At 43.0% G+C, this 11666-nt stretch overlaps 1 protein-coding gene and 1 long non-coding RNA gene across 2 annotated transcripts in view; one reads left to right on the forward strand and one right to left on the reverse strand.

Annotated features, from left to right (window-relative positions):
- LOC136422608 (high affinity choline transporter 1-like) overlaps positions 1-11666 on the reverse strand; it is a 111323-nt gene that overhangs the window by 54040 nt on the left and 45617 nt on the right. The gene's annotated exons all lie outside the window — the stretch shown is intronic.
- On the forward strand, positions 2722-4422 carry LOC136423623 (uncharacterized). The gene is made up of 2 exons (XR_010753766.1): positions 2722-2932; positions 3599-4422. It is a non-coding gene; the product is annotated as an uncharacterized lncRNA (long non-coding RNA).

The raw sequence follows: 11666 nt of genomic DNA on the forward strand, positions 1-11666 counted from the left end.
TTGGTGAACTGGACGGCGTACCGGGCCATAGAGAGCCTTCAGAGCACTCTGAACAGCGAGGCAGGACTGGGGGTTGTATCGCTGAGCTGTGTGTTCGGTGGCATGGCGCTGTCGTGTTTGTACGCCCCACTTTTCATCCACAAAGTCGGATCGTGCAAATGGACAATTGTCGTCTGTCTTTTCGGACATATTTTGTACACAGGCTCAAACTTTTACCCATCCTGGTTTACTCTCATACCGTCTTCAATTTTGCTCGGGCTTATTTCTGGTCCGGTTTGGACGGCTCAAATCACGTATTTGACAAGCTCCGCTCAGGAATATGCCAAAGTAGCACAACAAGGCAGCCCAGAGGGAGCCATCTCCAAGTTCAACGGCGTGTTCTATTTAATCCACGATTTGTCTGGACTCAGCGGTAATCTTATCTCTTCACTAGTCCTCTCCGAGGGAAGGCAGGACATCGGGAAGGGAGAGTTCTGCGGCGCGATGGATTGTGGGACTGAAACCAACTGGACGTCTGATTATGACGTCACCAACTCGAGCACGTCTTCCGTCAGAAGTAACAACACAACCGGACTTGCAGACGACAAGCAACAGGTGATAGTGTACACACTTTTGGGGGTCTTCCTTGCATGCAACATCTTAGCGGTGTTCATTACGTGGCTTTGTCTCGACAAGGATGTTAAAAACTTGGAGATGAAGTCTCCTTAGTCAATCCAGGTGTCCCAACTTCTCCTGCGCACAGTGCGAGTGTTTAAGGACATTGACTATGTGCTCCTGATGCCGTTGCTGGTGATCATTGGGATGTCCGAGGCCATCGTGGCTGGAGACATCACCAAGGTGAGAAATGCTTTGTATCTATTCTCCAAGCAGAGGTTACGATAGGGGGGTTAGTAGTGGCCGGGATTTTGATGTCCTCCTCACTCCATTGGAAGACGTTAATAATCCCGGCCACTCCTAACCTCCCCGATCTAAACCTCTGCTTGGAGAATATTTTGTATCTAGAGCATTTTACGGGCCCCTTTGTAATTGTATCCTGGGAAAAATGAAGGACCCTGGGCAACGTAAAGGACGTCACCCATAATTGTGTTTCGTAAAAAAGGTCAATGCAGCATAGCAAGGGGTGAATGGTGATTGGCCGATCTCCTTGTCACGTGACCTTACAAAGTCACCTTACAAAGACCTTACATAGTAAGGCTAGTGAACTATTACACCCTTCAAAGTGACAGGCCTCCGACCTTTCTATCCCGTAAGCATAGCCAGGTGTGCCCGAGCAGTACAATGACACTTCTATGGCTCTGTCAACGGCCTCTTTGTTGCGTGTCCTCAACTGACCTTAAGTCGCAAAGCGTGCGTGATGTTTACATAGAATCCCGATGGCATCCGCTAACGTGTTGTTTACACAAACATAGATCTAAGAGAGGAAACAATTTACACTTAATCTTTGTCAATCAGAATTCGGGATGCATGGCACATACGAATTCAAAATGTGTGAAATTTATGTTACCAGTGTCAAAAACTGCCTGCATGTGATCACACGGTAAACTAGTGACTGGTAAGATACTTAATCCGTCAAAGCTTGACCTCGCACTAGTTTGTTAAAACTACAAGCTTAATGTGCTTATTGGGAATCACACCTGACTAGGGGACGCGTTGTTGACACAAACTCTAGCTCTAAGAGACGAGACAATTTACACTTTATCTTTGTCAATCTGAACGTGGGGTGGCATAATGGCACATACGTATCAAATCTCAAATCTTCAAATCTCAAATCTTTATTTGTTTGAACCAACATCACAGAAATACATATATTTCATTCAGAAATCCAAAAGTTATGCAGCTTATGAAAGCAGGTCACAAAACTACACGTTGCATGTGTTTATGTAGCCTGGTCCCAGTCTCTACGGGTCGGCTTGGGTGTGTTTTACCGGGCCCAGTCTGCTATATTGACCCGTTTCTGTCAGTCCGTCTTAGCTGCCATAGAGTTTCGCAGCCACCATAGTCCAGCAGCCACCGTAGTTTTGCTGCCACAGTAGAGGGAACATCCTTAATCTATAAAAGCTTGACCTCGGACTAGTTTCTTACAACTAGTCTTAGTTTTTTTTTTAAACTACTGGTAATAAGGAATTACACCTGACTAGGGTATCTAGGTATCCCTTTCTTATACGGAGGAACGGTATTTCATTTTCTGTCCTCCCTGCAAATCCTGACACGCTTCCGAATACAGCTATTTGGAAGCTGAGGACACGCAACAAAGAGGCCGTTGACAAAGTCGGAGACCTGTCACTACACTGTGAAGGGTGTAATAGTTCACTACAACCTTCGAGTGGTGAAAGAAATTTTATTACCTTGCCCAGATTGAAGGATTTTGGTACACTGCACTGTACTACGTTACTTTCGCACTATTCCTGACTATGAGAAAACAATTGTACTATTAAAATCAAAGAACCCACAAATTATAAAAGAAGTGGGTAAATTCGTCTTCCACTGCCTCAAAAGAAAAAGTCAAACCCTACCAAACTAGCAGCATGTAAATTTTAGAATGTAGCATAACATTAGATGTAGCCCTTAATATCATTGCATTTTTCAACAATATTTGTGTTGTTTGTCCTTGCAATTAGCCCACGAGCATGTTTTTTGCAATAAACTTTGATTTGATTGTTTCAGTCTTACGTCAGTTGTGTGCTAGGTGTACAGATGGTCGGGTACACCATACTGTGCTTCAGTGTCATCGGTAGTGTCTGTTCCCCACTGTTCGGACATCTGAGTAAGTACACGGGCACCAGGACCCTCATCCTCGCCGCCGTGGCTGCCAACGCCGTTCTCCTCATTTACATGTTGCTATGGCAACCGGATGAGGACTCTCTGGCAAGGATCCTTTCTGTGTCCGGAGGATGGGGCGTGATCAGGGCGGTTTGGCACACCCAGCTGTACAGTACGTATTTCTTAACCATCATAAAAGGCTCCGGGCTGTATTCTAACTAATATTTCTGATTTGGGAAGCCGGGGTACACACAAGCGCGCGCGCACAAAGACACACACAATGTTACACACAAGCGCGCGGACACACGCACACAAGCACACACACACACACACATATACACACACAAGGGTACACACAAGCGCGCGGACACACGCACATACAGACATAAACACACAAGGCTAGGGTACATGCAAGCGCGCACGTGCACACGCACAGACAAGGGTACGCACAAGCGTGCGGACACACGCAGATACAGACATAAACACACAAGGGCACACGCAAGCGCGCGCGCAAACACATACACACACTCACACACTTCCACGCACACGCATACGTAGTACATACCTTTATGCACATAAACATATACTTGTTATTGTAATAATTGGTCTATCCTTCAGCTACAATGACTTATCAGTGCATCAAAATGTGGCTAACTCTTATCTCCTAGCAGATGTAGTGTCCGGCATGTTTTACGCGTATTTTTGCGTCATCTCATACAGCTGCCGAAAAACTCACTAGGGGAGGCGACGAACTAGAATGACGTAGAAAATACAGACAGTAAAAACAAACCGGGCCCTACAGCTGCTTGGAGACTGATTTTACTTATTTTACTTCCAGCTGTACTTGGCGCCACGTTTCCAAACAACCAAGAGGCCGTCTTTGCCAACACCAAATTGACGCAGAGTCTCGGCAACACCGTGGTGTTTGCCTACAGCTCAGTTCTTTGCATGGACGTCAAACTGTACCTCTACATGGCTGTGCTGGCGTTAGGGACGTTTGGGTACGGAGCTCTGGAATGGAAAACTCGCAAAAAGAATACAACAGAAGCCGATACGTTAGACAGCACGGTAGATCGGGGGAAAGGTCGTGATTCCGCGCTGGAAACATGTGAGCTTATGGAAAGGGAAACGTCGCTATAACTACAGGCATCTAAGAGCCCCAACCATGTCAAGCCTCGTTTTGGTGTATGACCCCGAGGTGACCCCGGAAAATCGAAAATGGCCGCCGTAACTAGAAATGGGTCTATTATTGAGAAATGCGTCTGTAGTACAAATGCGGACTTTTTAATACTCATCTATGACTTACATTAATCCATTACGTCTGACAATGAAAATGTGTTGTTATTTCAACAATAATGATAGAAAAACTGAAAAATGGCAGTTGGTCACGTGATTAAGCCATGAAAGATACTCATACAGCCTTGCTATCATAGATTAAAATAAACTTTGATTATTGCTTATTCAACAAATTGAATACAGATTCATTTGGCTCGCCCCTTACGTGTCACCAAGAATACATGGTCTCAAAATTTTCAACAGAATCACTCGGTCTTCATATTTGATCCCAGTGCTGTATGTGGACACGTTTTTTGGTGGATTAGATCAGTACATTTGCTGTTCGGACCAATGACGTACTTCTAATAAAGCATCACTTGTAGCTTGTTTCTTGAGTGCTTCTTTTTTTGAATCGTGATCCTTAGTATAAACCCAGCCAAATGCGCAGAGGTAATCATTGTGATCAAAAATGGATCATGGTAAGGCTGTTAGTGTCAAAGTCCAAAGCGAGAAGGAAAAGGGGTTTCTTCAGGTCATATCAAACCCTTCCGAACCCATTTTCCAACCCTTCCGAAGCCATTTCCAACCCCTTCAAAACCGATTTTCCAACCCTTCCAAACCCGTTCTCTCATCCTTCCAAACCCATTTTTCAACCCTTCCAAACCCATATTCCAACCCTGGCCTTCCAAACTCATTTTCCAATCCTTCCAAACCCATTTTCCAACCCTTCCAAACCCGTATTCCAGCCCTTCCAAACCAATGTTTCAACCATTCCGAACCCATTTTCCAATCCTTACGAACCCATTCCCAACCCTTCCACGGCAGAATTTCCAAACCTTCCGCGGCAGAATTTCCCTTCCACGGCAAAATGTCGAAACCTTCCATGTCAGAGGTTCCAACCAAGCCACAGCGCAGAGGTCTCCTGTTAACCTCCTTTGTTACAGGTATAGTTATTTTCTGTCAGTACTTAAAGTAGGTGTTGTACTACTACCTCTACGACCTATACATATGGGTACGTAGGGGGACTTCTGATATGATGTAGTTCTTTTCCTCTTGCTATGTTTAAATGTGCATATTACACAACTTTGTTAATTATTGAAAGTGTGAAAACTCGAACCATGTTCAAGTTGAGACGATTAACGTGTGGTTAAATATCCTATCGATACTGGGCTTTGAGCTTGAAAATACGCCAACACGGATGGTGTTCACCGAGCATTTTATATCGTCAAGCATTCACAACTGCACGGAGAAACGCTTAGCCACCACACTGTATGTGATTTACAGGTTTTCGTTTGAATATGGTCCAATTATCAAATGATGTTTAATGACGGACCTTTATTGTACATTCGTGCCCCGAGAGACTAGGTACAGGTCGTCTAACATGAACCTAACTAACATGCATGTGACATATACAGTTGAATATATACAATACATTGCTTCACAGTGGTCAAATACGGGCGCAAAATTATCAGACTCTTTTATATATCGAACCAGGTTCTATCATGTTCGAAGTGACGTATTCGAATAGAACGTGCGTTCTATTCGGGTTCACTCGCGGTCATTTGCAGGTTTTCACTGTAAATCCGCGCCAAAACGCCCGGAGGTGCCTTGCATAAGATAGCAACACATTTTATTACAAATACAAACCATGTTCTGAACAATATATCTTTGCTGACATTTTCTTGTAGACAGGTAACATATAATCAAGCTACTGGCGCCACTGATGATGACCTTGAATGTTGCAGGGCTTGTTTACGCCGGTGTTCAGGAATTATCGGTCCCCCAGGAAAATCGGTCCCCAATCCATGGTGGGCGTGGCCTAAAAAGTACGAAGGCCCACAGGGCCAAAGCAAAGATATCATCCACAAACACTGTCTTTGAATTGAATACTTACTGCCAAATGTATGAATTGTAAGAACCCCTCAATGGCCAAATGCTGAGACTTTTTGCCTTCGAAACGTTTATAGTTGTGTCATATCTTCATAGAAGCGTCTCCAAGTTGAAAAACAAGCGCCCGGGTTCAACAGAAGACAAAATGTTGACTTTCGAATGAGGGGACCGAAAATCCCGGCTACCCTGGCCCGGGAAAATGTGTCCCCTTTACCTGAAATCTCCTCAATGGCAAAATGATGAGACGTTTTGCTTTTGAAATGTTTATAGTCGTGTCAGGTCTTCAGAGAAGCGCCTTCAAGTTGAAAAACAGGTTACCAAGTGCATCAGAAGAAACGTTGTTGACTTTACTATGAGGGGACCGAAAATGCCGGCTTAACCCTGGCCCGGGAAAATGTGTCCCCTTTACATAAAATCCCCTCAATGGCCAAATGCTGAGACTTTTTGTTTTTGAAACGTTTATAGTTGTGTCATATCTTCATAGAAGCGTCCCCAAGTTGAAAAACAATTAAGCGCCCGGGTTCAAGAGAAGACAAAATGTTGACTTTCCTATGAGGGGACCGAAAATCCCGGCTTAACCTCGGCCCGGGAAAATGTGTCCCCTTTACCTGAATTCTCCTCAAAAGCCAAATGCTGAGACTTTTTGCTTTTGAAATGTTTATAGTTGTGTCAGGTCTTCAGAGAAGCGCCTTCAAGTTGAAAAACAGGTTTCCAAGTGCATCAGAAGAGACGTTGTTGACTTTCCTATGAGGAGACCGAAAATCCCGGCTTAACCCCAGCCCGGGAAAATGTGTCCCCTTTACCTAAAACCTACATAAAACCCCCTCAATGGCCAAAGGCTGGGAGTTTTTGCCTTTAAAACGTTTATAGTTGTGTTAGGTCTTCAGAGAAGCGTCTTCAAGTTGACAAACAGGTTTCCAATTGCATCAGAAGAGACGTTGTTGACTTTCCTATGATCTAGGGGACTGAAAATCCCGGCTTAACCCCAACACGGGAAAATGTGTCCCCTTTACCTGAAATCTCCTCAATGGCCAAATGCTGAGACTTTTTGTCTTTAAAACGTTTATAGTTGTGTTAGGTCTTCAGAGAAGCGCCTTCAAGTTGAAAAACAGGTTTTCAAGTGCATCAGAAGAGACGTTGTTGACTTTCCTATGAGGGGACCGAAAATCCCGGCGTAACCCCGGCCCGGGAAAATGTGTCCCCTTTACCTGAAATCCCCTCAATGGCCAAATGCTGAGACTTTTTGTTTTTGAAACGTTTATAGTTGTGTCATATCTTCATAGAAGCGTCTCCAAGTTGAAAAACAAGCGCCCGGGTTCAAGAGAAGACAAAATGTTGACTTTCAAATGAGGGGACCGAAAATCCCGGCTACCCTGGCCCGGGAAAATGTGTCCCCTTTAGCATTTGGCTTTTGAGGAGATTTCAGATCTCCTCAAAAGCCAAATGCTGAGACGTTTTGCTTTTGAAATGTTTATAGTTGTGTCAGGTCTTCAGAGAAGCTCCTTCAAGTTAAAAAAACAGGTTTCCAAGTGCATCAGAAGAGACGTTGTTGACTTTCCTACTTGGGGACCGAAAATCCCGGCTTAACCCCAGCCCGGGAAAATGTGTCCCCTTTTCCTGAAATCCCCTCAATGGCCAAATACTGAGACTTTCTGCATCTGAAACGTTTATAGTTGTGTTAGGTCTTCAGAGAAGCGTCTTCAAGTTGAAATAGAGGTTTCCAAATACATCAGAAGAGACGTTGTCGACTTTCAAATGAGGGGACCGAAAATCCCGGCTATCCCGGGAAAATGTGTCCCCTTCAGATGAAATCCCACAATGGCCAAAACCCTTTGAAACGTTTATATCAATTTTCATAGATTCGTCTTTAAGTTGAAAATTAGGGTCCGAAGTAGACCAGAGGAAGATTGTTTCAACTTTCCTATGAGGGGACATTATTTGTCGACAATGTCGACAGTGTAGAATTGTTATGTTACAGCCTATGTTGTTGTGGGCCTTCGTACTTTTAGGCCACGCCCACCAGTCTCAAACATGGACCAATGGCAGGAGGGGGACCGATTTTCCCGGGGGGACCGATAATTCCTGAACACCGGCATCAAGTACCCCCTCCCCTTATCATGTGAGGCATGGCATTAGTCCAAACTGGTATGAAAAACTCAACCAAAGTGCGTTCAAACTCATTTATTGAGGGTTTATCGAAAACTAATATCTCCAGACTTGTGTCTTAGCCTTGTTTCGATACGGCGGGAATTTTCAATTACGGGTGTTTGAGTGTTTTAAAAAAAGAAATTTCCGACCTATTTTTGGCCGTAGAAATTATTTTAATGAGAGATTAAAAAATCCCCTAAGACAGAAAGTTTAATGTTACTGTTATTGTTCAGAATATGCAATATTATGATTTTTAGTCACGTTTAAAACCAACTTTTTAAAACCAATTTTTTATTTTGTCCACTGAACATCCTTTCTAAAACTGGGGGTATTTGAGAAAATATTGTGTAAAACGGCAGGATTCGAGGGATTTACAGAAGGATATTAAAAACAGGATTTGGCGGCTCAATGCACTACAAATGCATAAACATGATGGTTCATATCACCTTAAAAATATTTACTCCTCTTTTCTCCAGTTCTTGCCAGAATTGCTCTATTGTTTCAGCTTACATATATGGTTAGAGTAATACCAGAACAAGAACACATAGATTCGAGAACAGTCCAATCCTTTATATGACCCGTATTTTGAATGAACAGTGACATCTAAACTTACGCATATGTTCATTGTTGCGAAGAAGTCTTGCCTTTACACATCAATGCAGACTGTTACTGATCTGACCAGTTGTTTTAACTGCTTAATTGCCTTTTAGAATCATAATGTATCTGTCTCTGCCAATTGAAAGTATTATTTGTATAAGCGGTAAATAGTTATTTTATGAATACGACCTGTACAGCAAGTACGCAATTCAGCCAGTTGGCTGCTATGTACTAACTACTATGTTGTTTTAGCAATACCTGTCCCCTTCACGGCTGTGCAAGCTTCATAAAGGAATTGTATACCTCGTGTCATCTATTTGACCTTTGGTAAATTTGTTCACCTCTTGTTTCTCGAGATACAAGTTTTATCACAGGTACCGACATGGTCACTTGAGCACCTGATGAAACATCGTTTATCAGGGATGATAAGCGCAAAGAGTAACCACACCTGTTCATATAGAGCTCGGGCGGAGCCTGTCGCTTGGAAAGGTGACCTCGTGTGACCGGATCATTCGGGCAAGAAGAACCGGGTCATCCCTCGGTCACATGTGCACCGGGGCCGCTGGGGGTGTAGTCTCGGCCGGCCCCGAAGCGATAAATTCTGCCGGTGGACTGTCTGGGTGTTATCACGATCAGCTAACAGCATCTTTTTGATACCGGGTCCCGGGTTGATTTTAACTCCGAGTTTTTTTTAAAACCCGGCACTACGCCATCAGAATGCAACACATTGCGTGCCATTGTTTCTTCGTATTTCAGATAGAATAAAGTTTACATACGTACCCACATGGTTTTTCTGGCTCATTTGTTCAAATACCGGGTCAGCAAAACGGGCGTGCTAGCTTGGCCGAAGTGCAACTGAGCAATATTTATCCCCTCTAAACTACGCCATAAGAATGAAACACATTACGTTTAATGCCTTCTTTATATTTTAGACAGCAATGAATTTTAACAGCGTCAAGCGAAATCGATATGTAAAATGGTTATAGCATGATAAAATGACAAAAACGTATCTGAGATTTGTTCTGGTTGCCACGACCGACGTTCTGGCTGACTCGACTGAAGCGCAGCTAAAGGTCTTCATTTTGCCATCAGAATATAATATATACACGCTATAGCTTCTTCGTACTTTAAATAGCTCATAGTTTGAAACCGATCTATAGAGTTACATTTTGATTAAGGTGACAAATGCACATCTAAACGTGGGTTTTCTAGCTCGGCTGAGGTATAACTTAACGTTTTATTTTCAGCAAAATATACACCGCTAGAATGAAATTCACACGTGCATTCCCTTCTTTATATTTTAGATACCGCATAGTTTCAAATAAACCATTGATTGAAAACAATCTATAGCATTATATTTTAGCCAACGTTTATATATATAATGATAATCAAAAACTTCGAAACACTCGAACATTCTTTGACGAAAGCCACGCAGTCCAGAATGATACCCGCTTTACTGTGGTAAGGCGGCTGAAATTCCGTAAAATTGTAATTCAGATTCAAAATTCATCCACATTGTAACTTTTTGTACCAAATCTGAATTAGAATTAGAAATGATTCGAGCTCTTCTATTATTTGTTTACAATTCACAGTCAATATGTTTGTGTACATTTTCAAACTATTCCCTACTACAATTTACCTTGTAATTATAGTTGCAGATTTGTGAATTAAAAGCACGGTTGTGTTCCCTCCAAACACGAGTCTTGGTAATCCTTGTTCCAGTGATGTTTAGAAAGACTTAAATTACTCTTGAAGAAAGAAAATCCTTTTGCCCAGCAAAAATCAAAGGAGTAAGAAGACAACAAGTCAGGCAAGCCAATGCCAAGTCAGGTCGTCGGAATTGTCAAGCTTGCGTTTAAGGTCTACGTATACTCTTCTGTAATCCCGAGTATGCCCTGTTGTGATTCATTATCACGTGACAAAAATGACAAAAACCCCAAAAGATTAGATTGTATTTCGTAGCAGTTCTTAGAATAGTCACTTGTTCCACTTGTCACCATTGTTAACTTGCATTGTCTGTATACTTTTTCAATGCATTGTTTTATGTTGCAATTAGCCCTCGGGAAAGAACATGGCAATAAAACTCGATTATCATACAGTAGAGCACAGCACCTGCTGCATCCCTCCAAGTAAAGAAGCGGATGAAACTATTACTGGAATTTCTGGAAGCACGATGTAGGCTGGGATGGGGGGGGGGGGGTGGTATCTTCAGGTTGAAGAGACAAAAGGCAATTGCCGACGACAATTTGAGACACCTTCACCCAAGACTATCCGTATGCACAGTGTTGTTAATCAGTCGCCGTAGTAGAACTGTTGAAAACAAGGCAAGGAATATAGACAGCACCGAGATAAGGAGACCGCTAGACGAATTGATGTCATTTCGATCAAGTTGTCTCAAAGTAGTACTCTAGGAAAGTATGTGCGAGTGTGTTTTACATCTTTGATGCCATGGCAACGGACGGCCTGATCATCATCAATCATCATACATTTCAAGGGATCCGACATCAAATGCTGACAAATCAATCAAGGTTCCCCGAATACAACGTCGTTGGCAATCCCTGGCCAATTCCCGCTGCGGTTAAAAGTAGCAGAACACAGTAAATTGCATTGTATTTCCTGTACCGTCTCTAAACTGACGTGTTCTTCTAGAATTCACCACAGTTTCCGCCTCACTAACGTGCACAGATGAATCTCTGCATTGTCATGCTCTGTAGCGCACTACTTTACACCAGAACTACATTGACCAAGGGGGTCGCGGAGACATACACTGTTCTGCCACCATAATGTCCTTCACAGTTCGTTACTATCTAGTACTTTTACAATGAAATGTTCTACTATAAAGATTATAAGCTTTTCAGTTCTGTTAGGTCGTTTATGTACAAGAGGAAGACTAATGGTCCCTAGCTAGAACCTTGTGGAACCCCCCATGCTAGTTTCTAGCCCTAGTCTATCTGGAGCTGAGGCCTTCTCTTCTGTATGCTCCCTGTTGGTCAGGA

Source organism: Branchiostoma lanceolatum, chromosome 17, assembly GCF_035083965.1.
Source record: "Branchiostoma lanceolatum isolate klBraLanc5 chromosome 17, klBraLanc5.hap2, whole genome shotgun sequence".
Taxonomy (NCBI): Eukaryota; Metazoa; Chordata; class Leptocardii; order Amphioxiformes; family Branchiostomatidae; genus Branchiostoma; species Branchiostoma lanceolatum.